The following is a 15,331-nucleotide window of genomic DNA, read 5'->3' as shown; positions in this document are numbered from 1 at the left end:
TTCTAAGGTCTATGTAGTAAGACAATTAATTCTTATCCAGGATTAATGACTATCTCACAGAAAATTATTGTACGCAACAGTGCCTGAATATATGTAATTGAAGAGTAAATGGAATTACAACAATGGATAATGAATAAGCTTTCCTATTGCCCAAGAGTCAACCCTATTGGGAACTGCAAAGTTCTTCCCTTCCTCCTGGGAATGACTTCTATCTCCATAGTGATGGGATCTGCTTACTATCTACCCAGATGATTAAATATTTCTTTCAGTTCCTACGTTTCAACATGGTTCGAATACCAATTTTCGTTGAACAAAATAAAGTACTGCTATCAATATTGACTGACTTGACACCATCTTGACTTGTCCATCCAATCCCAGTCCTGTAGTATTTAACAAAACACTAAATGCCTTTGTAAGCCTAGCAATGGTTTCTGCTAATGGCATGTATACCCTAATTACATCAGCCTTCTTAATATTTTCTTAAATTTTCCCCTCCTCAGGATGAGTCCTCTAAACAAAGCACAACTGAGTTCTTCCAAGCTTGACTGAATAGGCTAAGTTATGATAAAGAGGCTGAATCAGGTTTCATATTCTTATTAGATCAATATGATGCTTTTTCTTTCTTGTAGAAAAAGCAGGAATAGGAACAAAGCCCGTCACAGCTCATTATTGGGGTGGGGGCAGAGCTGAATAAATGGAGTTAGGTTTTATTCATACCACCACTAAAACTGCCTGTTTCCACTGCCCTAACATCACACGACATAGCTCATCTGCTACTGAAATCATCACTCATGGCTTTGTTACCTCTAAATTTGACTATTCCATTGCACTCCTGGCTGGTCTCCCACATTCTATCTTTTGTAAGCTTAAGGTCATTCAAAATTCTGCTGCTCATATCTTAACTTGTCCTGTTCTCTCATCACCTTTGAGCTCACTGTCCTATATTGATTCCCAGTTAAGCACTATCTTATACAAAATTCTCATCCTTGTTTTCAAATCCCTCCATAGCCTTGCCCTTCCCTATCTCTGTAATTTCTGGCCTCTTGAGCATTTCCAATTTTAATTGATCCACCATTGGTAGTTGTGCCTTTGGTTGCAAAGACACCAAGTTTCGGTATCCCCACCCTACACCTCACTACGTCACTTTCCACTTTTTAGACACTCCTCAAAACTTACCTCTAACCAAGCTTTTGGTCATCTGATCCAGTATTGCTTTCATTGTAGCTTGGCATCATGCTTTGTTTTATAATGTTCCTGTGAAGCACATTGGTGTCAATGTGCTTTGAAGACTATTGTCTGCATAAACATTTGAAGGTGAAACCTGATGCCGTGTATGTTCCTGCAGATGCCGAGAAAACAGCAGCTATGAGTCACCCCCTTTATACCCGAGATAGGCAAGACAGGAGCAACCCAGTAACTTCTTGATGATCCAGAGCAGTGGTTACCGAACTCTGGTCCGTGGACCACTGGTGGTCTGTGACACTACTGCAGGTGGTCCGTGGACATAAAAATACAATTGTGTGCGCTTCGTATGTATCATAATCAATGTTACATTATTAATCAATGCCATTATTATGGCATCAAGATAGCTAAGTCGCTGGGTCCGGATGGGATGTACCCCAGGTTACTGTGGGAGGCGAGGGAAGAGATTGCAGAGCCTCTGGCGATGATCTTTGCGTCGTCGATGGAGACGGGAGAGGTGCCGGAGGATTGCGGATGTGGTCCCTATTTTCAAGAAGGGGAATAGGGATAGCCCAGGGAATTACCGACCGGTGAGTCTAACCTCAGTGGTTGGTAAGCTGATGGAGAAGATCCTGAGGGACAAGATTTATGAGCATTTAGAGGTTTAGTATGCTCAAGAATACTCAGCATGGCTTTGTCAAAGGCAGATCGTGCCTTACGAGCCTGGTGGAGTTCTTCGAAAATGTGACTAAACACATTGACGAAGGGAAAGTGGTAGATGTGGTTTATATGGATTTTAGCAAGGCGTTCGATAAGGTCCCCCATGCAAGGCTTCTAGAAAAAGTGAGAGGGCATGGGATCCAAGGGGCTGCTGCCCTGTGGATCCAGAACTGGCTTGCCCAAAGGAGGCAGAGAGTGGGTATAGATGGGTCTTTTTCTAAATGGAGGTCGGTCACCAGTGGTGTGCCCCAGGGATCTGTTCTGGGACCCTTGCTGTTTGTCATTTTCATAAACGACCTGGATGAGGAAGTGGAGGGATGGGTTGGTAAGTTTGCTGACGACATGAAGGTTGGCGGGGTTGTGGATAGTCTGGAGGGATGTCAGAAGTTACAGAGGGACATAGATAGGATGCAAGACTGGGCGGAGAAGTGGCAGATGGACTTCAACCCAGATAAATGCGTAGTGGTCCATTTTGGCAGGTCAAATGGGATGAAGGAGTACAATATAAAGGGAAAGACTCTTAGTACTGTAGAGGGCGGCACGGTAGCACAGTGGTTAGCACTGCTGCTTCACAGCTCCAGGAACCTGGGTTCGACTCCCGGCTCGGGTCACTGTCTGTGTGGAGTTTGCACATTCTCCTCATGTCTGTGTGGGTTTCCTCCAGGGAGTTTCCTCCCACAGTCCAAAGATGTGCGGGTTAGGTTGATTGGCCATGCTAAAATTGCCCTTAGTGTCCTGAGATGCGTAGGTTAGAGGGATTAGTGGGTAAATATGTAGGGATATGGGGGTAGGGCCTGGGTGGGATTGTGGTCGGTGCAGACTCGATGGGCCAAATGGCCTCTTTCTGTACTGCAGGGTTTCTATGATTCTATGAGGATGAGAAGGACCTTGGGGTCCGGGTCCATAGGACTCTAAAATCGGCCCCGCAGGTGGAGGAGGTGGTTAAGAAGGCATATGGTGTGCTGGCCGTTATCAATCGAGGGATTGAGTTTAGGAGTCCGGGGATAATGATGCAGCTATACAAGACCCTCATCAGACCCCACTTGGAGTACTGTGCTCAGTTCTGGTCGCCTCATTACAGGAAGGATGTGGAAAAGATTGAAAGGGTGCAAAGGAGATTTACAAGGATGTTGCCTGGATTGAGTGGCATGCCTTATGAGGATAGGCTGAGGGAGCTCGGTCTTTTCTCCTTGGAGAGACGTAGGATGAGAGAAGACCTAATAGAGGTATATAAGATGTTGAGAGGCGTAGTTCAGGTGGACTCTCAGAGGCTTTTTCCCAGGGCGGAAATGGCTGCTACAAGAGGACACAGGTTTAAGGTGCTGGGGGGAGGTACAGGGGAAGTTTTTCACACAGAGGGTGGTGGGCGAGTGGAATCGGCTGCCGTCAGTGGTGGTGGAGGCAAACTCAATAGGGTCTTTTAAGAGACTCCTGGATGAGTACATGGGACTTAATAGGATGGAGGGTTATAGGTAGGCCTAGAAGGTAGGGATATGTTCGGCACAACTTGTGGGGCCGAAGGGCCTGTTTTGTGCTGTAGTTTTTCTATGTTTCTATTATTTGGAATGGGATTGATTCGTTAAAATGCGTAGGAGTTAGCACAGATAGGCCTGTGCCATGTTAGGGTTGTTACGGATGCAAGAGTATTGGCTCCCCTAGCAACGTACATTCACTGCAGCGTCCAAAGGGAGGTGTTAACTGCAAAGAAAATGCCTGCTGATCTCATTTACTGTTTTGGAGGTTAAAACAGTTAATTATATCAAGGTCTTTCCACTAAATTTGTGAATATTTGCTGCTCTATGTGATGAGATTGGCAATAATCACCATCAACTATTTCTGCATACTGAGGTCTGCTGGTTCTCCCAAGGAAAGGTACTCACACGTCTTTTCAAGTTGCAAGAAGTGAAATTTTTTTTTTTACTTGACTCAAAGTTTGAACTCTCAATGTGTCAATGGTTTTCAGTGGCTAGCCAAATTAACATATATGACAGATATTTTGATTACCTAAATGGTCTCAATTTGAGTCTTCAGGGAAAATCAGTGACAGTCTTTCATGTGCAGTACAAAATAGAAACAATGATCAAGAAAAGAGAGATGTGGGCCAAATGACTTGCGCAGTTGAATTATGACTTATTTGCTTATCTGGCCGATCTTTTGGCCACAGAAGAAATGAAGCTTCCAAACAGTGTGAAACATGACATTGGAGAGCACCTCCAAAGTTTGAAAATAGCTATGCGAGTATTTCCCTGTTCTCGACACAAAGTTCAACTGGATACAAAATCGCTTTGCGAGCCTTGACGATGACATCCTCGCCAGAGCAAGGCAACCTTGTGGAACTGTGTTGTAAGAAATCTCACAACACCAGGTTAAAATCCAACAGGTTTATTTGGTAGCACAAGCCACTAGGTTTCGGAGCACTGCCCCTTCATCAGGTAAGTGGGAGTTCTATTCACAAACAGGGCATATAAAGACACAAACTCAATTTACAAAATAATGGTTGGAATGCGAGTCTTTACAGGTAATCAAGTCTTAAAGGTACAGACAATGTGAGTGGAGAGAGGGTTAGGCACAGGTTAAAGAGATGTGTATTGTCTCCAGCCGGGACAGTTAGTGAGATTTTGCAAGTCCAGGCAAGTTGTGGGGGTTACAGATAGTGTGACATGAACCCAAGATCCCGGTTGAGGCCGTCCTCGTGTGCAGAACTTGGCTATCAGTCTCTGCTCAGCGACTCTGCGCTGTCGTGTGTCATGAAGGCCACCTTGGAGAACGCTTACCCAAAGATCAGAGGCCGAATGCCCGTGACCGCTGAAGTGTTCCCCAACAGGAAGAGAACACTCTTGCCTGGTGATTGTCGAGCGGTGTTCATTCATCTGTTGTCAAAGCATCTGCATGGTTTCCCCAATGTACCATGCCTCGGGACATCCTTTCCTGCAGCGTATCAGGTAAACAACGTTGGCCGAGTTGCAAGTGTATGTACCGTGTACCTGGTGGATGGTGTTCTCACATGAGATGATGGCATCCATGTCGATGATCCGGCACGTCTTGCAGAGGTTGTGTGGTGTTGTGGTCACTGTTCTCCTGAAGGCTGGGTAGTTTGCTGCGGACAATGGTCTGTTTGAAGTTGTGCGGTTGTTTGAAGGCAAGAAGTGGGGGCGTGGGGATGGTCTTGGCGAGATGTTCATCATCAATGACATGTTGAAGGCTCCGGAAAAGATGTCGTAGCTTCTCCGCTCCAGGGAAGTACTGGACGACGAGGGGTACTCTGTCCGCTATGTCCCGTGTTTATCTTCTGAGGAGGTCGGTGTGGTTTTTCGCTGTGGCACATTGCAACTGTCGATCGATAAGTCGAGCGCCATATCCTGTTCTTATGAGGGCATCTTTCAGCGTCTGGAGGTGTCTGTTGCGATCCTCCTCATCTGAACAGATCCTGTGTATACGGAGGGCTTGTCCGTCGGGGTTAGCTTCTTTAATGTGTTTAGGGTGGAAGCTGGAGAAGTGGAGCATCATGAGGTTATCCGTGGGCTTGCGGTACAGTGAGGTGCTGTGGTGACCGTCCTTAATGGAGATGCGTGTGTCCAAGAATGCAACCGATTCCGGAGAGTAGTCCATGGTGAGTCTGATGGTGGGATGGAACTTGTTAATGTCATCATATAGTTGTTTCAGTGATTGTTCACCATGAGTCCAAAGGAAGAAAATGTCATCGATGTATCTAGTGTATAGCATCGGTTGAAGATCCTGTGCGGTGAAAAGGTCTTGTTCGAACCTGTGCATGAAGATGTTGGCATATTGAGGTGCCCATGGCTGTTCCGTGTGTCTGGATGAAGAACTGGTTGTTGAAGGTGAAGACATTGTGGTCCAGGATGAAGCGGATGAGTTGTAAAATTGCACCTGGAGATTGGCAGTTGTCGGCGTTGAGTACTGAGGCCGTTGCAGTAATGCCATCGTCATGGGGGATGCTGGTGTAGAGTGCCAAGACATCCATTGTGACGAGGAGTGCTCCTGGTTCAACTGCTCCATGTGTGCTGAGTTTCTGTAGGAAGTCTGTAGTGTCGCGACAAAAGCTGGGGGTTCTTTGTACAATGAATTTCAGGATGCCCTCGACATAGCCGGAGAAGTTCTCGCACAGGGTCCCATTGCCTGATACGATGGAACGGCCGGGTGTGTTTGCCTTGTGTATCTTCGGGAGGCAGTAGAAATCTCCAACATGTGGAGTACGTGGGATGAGAGCACGGAGGGCGCTCTGAAGGTCCGGATCAAAGGTCTTGATCAGTCTGTTGAGTTGACGGGCGAGTCCTTTGGTTGGATCTGTGTTGTGACAGTGTTTTAAAGCTGGATTTTTCTCACAACTACCTGACTGACCTTTGGCTTAAAGTTGTTTCAGAATACCCAGAACTGTTCAACAAACCAGTAACATTTCCGACAACCTAACTTTGTGAAACTGGATTTTTAGAGCTGAATCATAGAAAGAATCATAGAAACCCTACAGTACAGAAAGAGGCCATTCGACCCATCGAGTCCGCACCGACCACAATCCCACCCAGGCCCTACCCCCATATCCCTACATATTTACCCACTAATCCCTCTAACCTACACATCTCAGGACACTAAGGGCAATTTTTGAGCATGGCCAATCAACCTAACCCGCACATCTTTGGACTGTGGGAGGAAACCGGAGCACCCAGAGGAAACCCACGCAGACACGAGGAGAATGTGCTGGTCGCATTGAAGACCAAATATCAGAATAAATTCAACATTGAACCAAATCTCCAACTGAGACTGCCATCTCTGGAACCTGACCTCCAGCGTTTGACGTCTGCGAAACAACATCTGCCTTCTCATTAAAGAAGTGGTATCTGTTTCCACTGGTAGGCCTACTGCAGGTAAATGTGCTGTGACCCGTGCAATGTATTTGTAAGTGCGCATCATAAACTATTAAAAATAGCTGCATTTTTAATACCCATTGATATAACAGCTCCCATTAGCAATAGGCTATGCAAAAAAAAAATTTAAAACAGCTCATGTACATTGTGGTCCACAAAAGCTTTTGATGACAATCTAGTGGTCCGCATAAAGAAAAGGTTGGGAACCACTGATCTAGAGGATTGTTATACCTTACTCCTCCCTTGGGAAGGAAGAATAGACATCTCCTGGTCAGAACCGTCCAGTATTTAAGTATATGAGAAAATTCAAATTGCATTTACCAGCTCAAGACTCAGCCAATTTCTAAATTAATATTCCAGGTGATTTCTAATATTGGAATGTTTCTTTGAGTTTTGCTTTGTTTAATTCCTGCAAATTCCCTAGGATGCTAGATCTGACTGAGCAAGAAATATGAATTTGTTGATTGGATAATTTACAAGTTAGGGAGATGTAGTCCGCACAACTCCAATACAAAGTGGACAAATGCATTTTGCATTACCAACACCTTTTGTAACCATATCGATGTCTTCTTATCTTCTTGTAATTATCATCTAATTTTGATATTTCTTTCTTTACTTTCAGGATTGTATAATTTTAAAATTATTGATTTATTTTCGTTGATCACCTACCTAGTATCCAGAACATGACTGGTTAAAAGCTCTCAAAGTTTTCTCCCAATAATCCAAGATTACCTTTATTTAAAACTTTCTTTAGCAAAGAATAAATTGCTTATTGGGTACGACAGTAAAATAAAGATTTCAGCCAGGCAGGCAGTGCACTCATTTTAAAAAAATAACTTAGGCACAATAGAGAAAGTGATCAGAAAGGTACACCCAAGAAAAAGGGACTGACTCCACTCAAAGCAAGGATGCATTACTTTTTCTTAAGATTAGGTACAGGGACTAAACATAAAACATTGCAAAGTGTGTCACAGATGTATACAAAAGCAAAATTTATCAATCCACATGGAGACATGAAATATAGATATTAGTATCTATATTTCTATAGTAGTAATCCACATCCTGCCTCCCCAAAGCCTAGCCACTATCTACAAGGTACACGTCAGGAGTGTGATGCAATACCCTCCACTTGCCTGGATGAGTGCAGCGCCAACATCACTCAAGAAAGCTCAATATCATCCAGGACAAAACAACCCACTTGATTGGCATCCCATCCACCACCTTAAACATTCACTCCCTCCACCACTGATGCACAGTGGCAGCAGTACGTACCAACTACGAGGTGCACAGCAGGAGCTCACTAAGGCCCCTTTCACAGCACTTTCCAAGCATGTGACCTCTACCACCTAGAAGGACAAGGGCAGCAGATGCATGGGAACACCACCGTCTGCAACTTTTCCTCCAAGTCACACACCATCCAACTTAGAACTATATCACTTCATTGTCGCTGGGTCAAAATCCTGAACTCCCTCCCTAACAGCAGTGTGTGTGTACCTACAGTATATAAACTGCAGCGGTTCAAGAAGGCAGCTCACGACCACCTTAAAGTTTATTTATTAGTGTCACAAGTAGGCTTATATTAACACTGCAATGAAGTTACTATGAAAATTCCCCAGTCACCACACTCCGTGCTTGTTCGGGTACACGGAGGGAGAATTTAGCATGGTCGATGCACCTAACCAGCACGTCTTCCAGACTATGGGAGGAAACCCATGCAGACACAGGAGCACCCAGAGGAAACATACAAAGAGAACATGCAGACTTCACACAGACAGTGACCCAAGCCAGGAATTGAACCCGGGTCCCTGGCGCTGTGAGGCAGCAGTGCTAACCACTGTGCGCTTCTCAAGGTCAATTCAAGATTGACAATAAATGCTGGTCTAGCCAGTGGCACCCACATCCTGTGAAAGAATTTTTAAAAACATTAAAACAGATGATCAAAAACTTGGTCAGAGAGAGATTTTGGGGCACGTCCTAAAGGAAGAAATAGAGATCGAGAGCTAGAGGAGTTTAGGAAAAGATATCAGAACTCAGGGCTTTGGTAGCTGCAGGTGTGGCCACCAATGGTGGTAATCACCAGGAGATTTCCTTGTCCGTGTGTGATCTGATGCCATGAGACTTCATGAGGTCTGGAGCCAATGTTGAGGATGCCTAAGGCCATGTGATGGTCCTACTGACAGGACAGACAGAAGGATGATGACAGAAGAGTCTGAAACATTGGCTGCGAGGTATGATTTTTAAAGTATGACTAAGCCAGGCTAGTCTGTGAGACAGTCTCCTGTTTTTAGGGAGGAGGACTTTAAGGGTCAACTGGGCAGGATGTACTTTGTTATGTTCTGTGTCGGTGATGCTGGATGATCTGTCCAGTTTACTCTGATTCAACTTTTTCATAGCTGAGCAGCTTGCTAAACCATTTCAGAGGGCAGTTAAGAATCAACCCCATTGCTGTGGGAGTCACATATTGGCAGGCCAGGTAAAGACAGCAGATTTCCTTCCCAGAAGGATGAAGTAAACCAGTTAGATTCAGTAATCTAACAGTTTTAAGATGAGCTTTTCCTTCCCCCCCCACCACAGATTATTTAAGTACTGAAATTGAATTTCTTTTCCCAAGCTGCCTTGGTGAGATATGAACTCCTGTCTCTGAATCAATAGTTCAGGCCTCTGGATTATTAACCCAGTAACATAACTACTAAGCTGCTGTGCCCCTTGCTTTAGTGAAACAGGGTCTAATGACAGATAAAATAAGTGAGAGTGAAAGTGTAATAGAGCACAGCATTTTCATAATTCAAACTGCAAATTTATCCAATAATTGGTATGTTTATTGTGAAAATAATTTAAGTACAAAAAGACACAGCTGTATTACATTTAGTAAATACTGAAAGGAGATGTATTGTTTTAAATGGTCTGGTATGTCACTCAGCATAGTTTGCCAACAAATAAACCTGTTGGACTTTAACCTGGTGTTGTTAAAACTCTTACTATGTCACTCAGCTCCCATGGGCATTTTTAAGTTTGACGTTTTGGTGCATTTTCTAGCATTTTGGCATTCCGGCAGTGCTGTTTCATAACAGGAGGTGACTTTTGGCTAAAATGTTAAATTTGTGTCAACTATGTCTCAGTTGTAGCACTCTTGTCTGTTATTCAAAAAGCCGGGAATCAGCGGCACCCGATCCGTGCTGGGCTTCCCGCTCTGATAACGTTTCCCAACGTGGCATCAGCTCCACACCGGAAATCGGTGGGGAGGTGCATTAATTATTTAAATAAGACTTTAAATACATTTTACATACAATTAGCAGGTCCGGGACTGAAGTCTCCAGGCCCGCTAGCATCCCCCTACCTCTAATCAGAATGGTTCACTCCAGGGGGGATTGTTATAGCTCCCCACTTTTGAGCAGCTGGTGGCCCGACCCCGTTGGAGTGAAGGGGAGCAATCGAGGCCCCCCAGAGGGTCGGGCGCTTGGGGGGAGGGGAGTGGTGCCCCTTGGGCATTGGCAGCGCCGATCTGGGCCCCAAAGTGCCAATGCCCAGGGGTCACCTTGGAACACTTGGGGAATGTGAGTAGTTTCAAGTGCCTGCGAGTAGCGATGGTAAAAACTGGAAGTGGGACGCAAATTAAACAATACATTAGCTCTGGTTTGAGTAATCGTACAAAGTGCAATGGAATGTTTTGTGATAGAAAATTATCCCTGAAACCAAAAAGAAGAATCTACAAGAAAGTTATGAGTGTGGCCTTGGTATATAGTGCAGGAACTTGGCCAATATCAAGAGGAACAATGACTGGATGTGGATGCTGAAGTGTGGATACTGAGATGGGTGTGTGGAATAATGAGAAAGGACAAATTCAGGAACCAGTACATCAGCAGGCCGGTGAAAATTGTGGGAGCATTGAAGAAAGTTTTTGTTTAATTAATTTGTGGGATGTGGCTAGGTCAGCATTTATTGCCCATCACTAATTGCCCTCGAGAAGGTGGTGATGGTGAACTGCCTTCTTGAATCCATGCGCTGCATGTACACCCCATAGTGCTGTTAGGGAGGGAATTCCAGGAATTTGACCCAGCCACCGAGAAGGAATAATAATACATTTCCAAGTCAGCATGGCGAGTGGCCTGGAGGGGAACTTGCAGGCAATGGTGTCCTGACGTACCTGCTGCCCTCATCTTCCTAAATGATAGTGATTGTGGGTTTGGACGATGCTGTCTAAGGAGTTTGGTGAGTTCCTGCAGTGCATCTTGTAGATGGTACACACTTATGCTACAGTGAACTGGTGTTCGTGGGAGTGAATGTTTGTGGAAGGGGTACCAATCAAACAGGCTGCTTTGTCCTGGATGGTATCAAGTTTCTTCAGTTTTGTTGGAGCTGCACTCATCCAGGCAGGTGGGGAGAAGAGATTGGAATGATCTGGTCGTCGATGTGGAGAGAGAGAGAGAGAGAGAGGAAAAGTGGTGAGTTGAGAAATGGAGATGGGTCTGTTAGGAAGAAGAGGAAAGTCTAGAAGCAGATGAAAAGATGTGTTGAGGAGAGATTTAAACACAGCAGGATTAGAAGAGGAATGGGTGACTGACAGGAGGACATGCAGAAGGGTGATCCACCAGCATTGTGGCAAACCAGGTAAAATGGGAAAATCCAAAAGAAGAACCCCCCCCCATCACCACTAAAACAGCTCCTATCCACTTCTCTCACTAGCTGCGATATTTGCCTGCATAACAAGTACAGTAATTCATCAGCTTTGAAATGCACTTTATTACAAACAAGTTATCAACTATCACAATAGATTACTAAGAAGTACTAAATATGGTATGTTCAGTGTCATTTTTTTCAAATTGGGTGATGATCATCCCAAACCCTTTTCCTCAATTTCCCGGATATTCCACAAGTGCAGCGACAGGAATATTCAAATGAAGTCAATTCAGTCCCACCCAGGAGTTTTCTACTTATCTCAGAAAAGTGAAACTTCAGAGAATTGAAGATCAAGATCTCCCAGAACGTTCCTTTCAGGAAAGTAATAAAAGCTCTAATTTCAAAGGCAAAATACGGCAGATGCTGGAAATCTGAAATAAGAACTGAAAATGCTGGAAATACGCGGCAGGTCAGACAGCATCTGTGGATCATAACGGCCTGAAAAGTTACCTCTGGTTCTCCACAGATGCCACCTGCCGAATATTTCCAGCGTTTTCTGTTCTTACTTCTAAAAATAAAGCTATAATCTTTCTATTTATTTGACAGCGAGATTGTGCATTCGAGCTTGGAATGACAAATGGGTGCCATCAATTATCCCTCATATTCTGAGAAATTCTCCAGGGAATTTGAGTAACCAGACTACACTGCTGTTAATGTACCATGGGAAAGAAGATGATTGAGTTTGTCGTGCTACACTATGCATTAGTCACTGGCTTCCAACCTGCGTTAGTCAAGAGCAAATTGGTCGACACTGCAGGAGGATCATGTGATCACCTGGGAGGAGAAGGCAGTATAAAATTGTCAGTGTTGGCAATCACCTTGCCGGCAAAATGACAACATTATCTCTTGTATCAGAGGACAATTGGCAATAGTGTCTCCTTGCTGAACCCTAAGCCTGAGGATTTGGTTCTCCTGCTACTTGGAAGATCAAAACCATTATGCAGGACTTTCCACCTCCCCCTACGGTATGTTTGCGGTGGCAGAGGTGGCCTGCCATTGGCCGGCTGCGGGATTTCCCACTCCTGCCGCTGTCGACAGGGTTTCCTGTTGTTCGCACCCTCTGCCACCACGGAACCCCCGACAGGGGCTTGCCGTCAGTAGAACCGGATGATCCCGTCCATTGTCTTCACTCCCCACCTGTTCCCTGACCATCAACTCCAACCCACACTTTGGCCACTGTGTCAGGCTGAACCAGGACTATTCGCAATCTTGCTGTCAGATGCGATCCCAAGATTATTTCCCAAGCACATATCCATGCTATCACTAAGGCCAGCTGTTTTCAGCTAAACAACATGACCCAGCTTTGCCTCTGCCTCAGTTCATCTGCTGCTGAAAGCCTGGTCTTTGATACCTCTAGACTTGACTATTCCAATGCACTCCTGGCTGGTCTCCCACATTCTACTCTATGTAAACTTGAGATCAAAACTCTACTGCCTGTATTCCAGCCTGCCTGACTTTCATCAAGCAGCAGAAACAAATCATTGGTGAGTCTATGTCAACTGTCAACTTAAGCACATCATTCATGCTGTCACTGAGCACAGTATTGAGGAACTACTACAATATTGCAGATGATGCTGTCAGATGAGACATTCAGCTGAGGCCATGGCACCAAATCCAAGCCAACACCACCAAAATAAATTCACTGGTCATTTCTTTTTTTTTGGGTTTCAACTTTATTTAAAGATGTAAAGCAAATCAATTAACATAGGCTTATATGCATTTCTAATGAGACTCATCAGCAAGGAAAGTGGCAAATTTCAAAGCAGAATGTTTGGTTCATTTAAAAGCAAAATACCACGGATGCTGGAAATTAGAAATAAAAACAGAAAATACTGAATAAACTCAGCCGCATCTGTGGAGAGAGAAACACAGTTAACATTTTGAATCTACAATTCTAAGAGTCACATGGACTTCAAAGATGAACTGTTTCTCTCTCCCCAGATGCTGCCAGACCTGCTGAGTTCATCCAGCATTTTCTGTATTTATTTATGTTTGGTTCTTTGTTGTTTGTGGGATCAACTTGTGTACAAATTGGCTGCTGTATATCTATTTAAGTAACAGTGACTACCCTTCAAAAGTAATTCATTGGCTGTTCTGAGGTGGTAAAAGCAGCTACAGAAACTATTTTTTCCCCAGAAGCAATAACTCAAAATTGAATATTCAGCTTCTCAGCAACATTTAATATTCCACAAAGACACTGCCTGGAATCCCCAGAAGCTCACTGTTAACACAATAAGGAACTAGGAAAACAGGGCACCAGTTCTGGGAGTTCTTTACTCATTTCTTTCATTTCCAAACTAGTTGCAAGAAAGATAAGCAAATAAGCAGTACGGTGGCAAAGTGGTTAGCACTGCTGCCTCACAGCGCCAGGGTCCTGGTTTCAATTCCAGCCTCGGGTCAGTGTCTGTGCAGAGTCTGCACGATCTCTCCGTGTCTGCGTGGGTTTCCTCCCCATGCTCCGGTTTTCTCCCACAGTCCAAAGATGTGCAGGTTAGGTTGATTGTCCATATTAAATTTCCCCTTAGTGTCAGGGGGATTAGCAGGGTAAATACATGGGATTACGGGGATAGGTGGGATTGTTGTCAGTACAGGCCTGATGGACTGATTGGCCTCTTTCTGCACTGTAGGGATTCTATGATCATTTGTAATCAAACAGCCCACTAAAACCACTTTGTAGTGTGATGCGTTTGTCAATTGAGTCACGTTTCAAAAATATAAAGGCATCAACTCACACGACTGATTCAGATGAATCACCCAGTTTACTGACAAGGTGGAACTGCGAATCTGACAAACACAAATCTATTGCAAATGTAATAAACTGTGAATATAAGTAAACAACAGCTCAGTGATACATATTAATTATTCCTCTCACCTGGCCGACTTAGGTTTTTAGTTCCATTTGCTAGATAATTCAAACAAGTTTGGTCCTAAACAACAGACATTTACTTCAACAATTAAACTATTTTGTTGTGACAAGGAATTGTTTACAATCGACCATGGTATATTGGGGTGTCATTTCCTTCTGAAGTGAGCATCCACCTCAGAAACAGGATAGCATTATTTCTGACCTTCTCCCAGACACTGATACAATAAATGCAAAAGTCACAGCGTGGAATTATCCAGTCCCACCAGCAGCGGCCATCATCAGAAGCGGGACAGGAACATCTGGGGAGCAGCCGGCCAAAAGGCACTCCAAATTTTTCTGTCCCAGCCATGCATGCAAGCATCAGAAAACAATATTCAATTTTTTTAAAATATTGCCAAGCTATGGACTTCAAACAAACAATATACTTTGTGGTCATATTAAGTTTAAACACATTCTTAACCAGCATTCAAACAGTTTGCAGTTCTCCACAGGGTAAATTCTCACACGTCCCTAAGTTTCCAAAAACAACAATGGAAAATGTCCTAATGTTTAATGGTTAATTTAGATTTCACAGTGTTTGGTTCAGTAATCCTTCCAATCTAATACTCATGGTAATGTCTTCAACATTTATTCTGCAAACGAGCTTTCTTAAATTAACTAGATTGAAAAGTTTGCTGAAATGTTCGCAATGATTCCTTGTAAATGTTTTCTTTGAAACAATGAATACTAAGTGTACTTCCTTTTGTTCCCCTTCAACAGTGAAGAAAAAAAATTGCCTTCAAATAGCAATAATATACAGAAGAATTTACCAGTGTCTAAGATGCTTTATTTTCGATGCTGCCTCTGCACATAAAGACATAACCAGTTTCCACTCCTAAAATAGTTGCCATAGCAGCATGAGCATTGTTCACAGCCATCCCTCGAGGTTGCAACCCTGTGCTTATGGATCAGATCTTCCCATTTCCAGATAATCAGGGACCAGATGTGATCCTCAAGATAAGCTACG

General features: G+C 44.0%; 1 protein-coding gene across 5 annotated transcripts in view; it reads right to left on the bottom strand.

Annotated features, from left to right (window-relative positions):
- Nucleotides 1-15,331, bottom strand: part of dclk2a (doublecortin-like kinase 2a) — a 330,122-nt gene that overhangs the window by 296,906 nt on the left and 17,885 nt on the right. The gene's annotated exons all lie outside the window — the stretch shown is intronic.

The sequence above is a fragment of the Mustelus asterias genome, chromosome 1, assembly GCF_964213995.1.
Source record: "Mustelus asterias chromosome 1, sMusAst1.hap1.1, whole genome shotgun sequence".
In the NCBI taxonomy this organism is placed as follows: domain Eukaryota; kingdom Metazoa; phylum Chordata; class Chondrichthyes; order Carcharhiniformes; family Triakidae; genus Mustelus; species Mustelus asterias.
The sequence above is the reverse complement of the archived record's forward strand: the minus strand, read 5'-3'. Positions and strand labels throughout refer to the sequence as shown.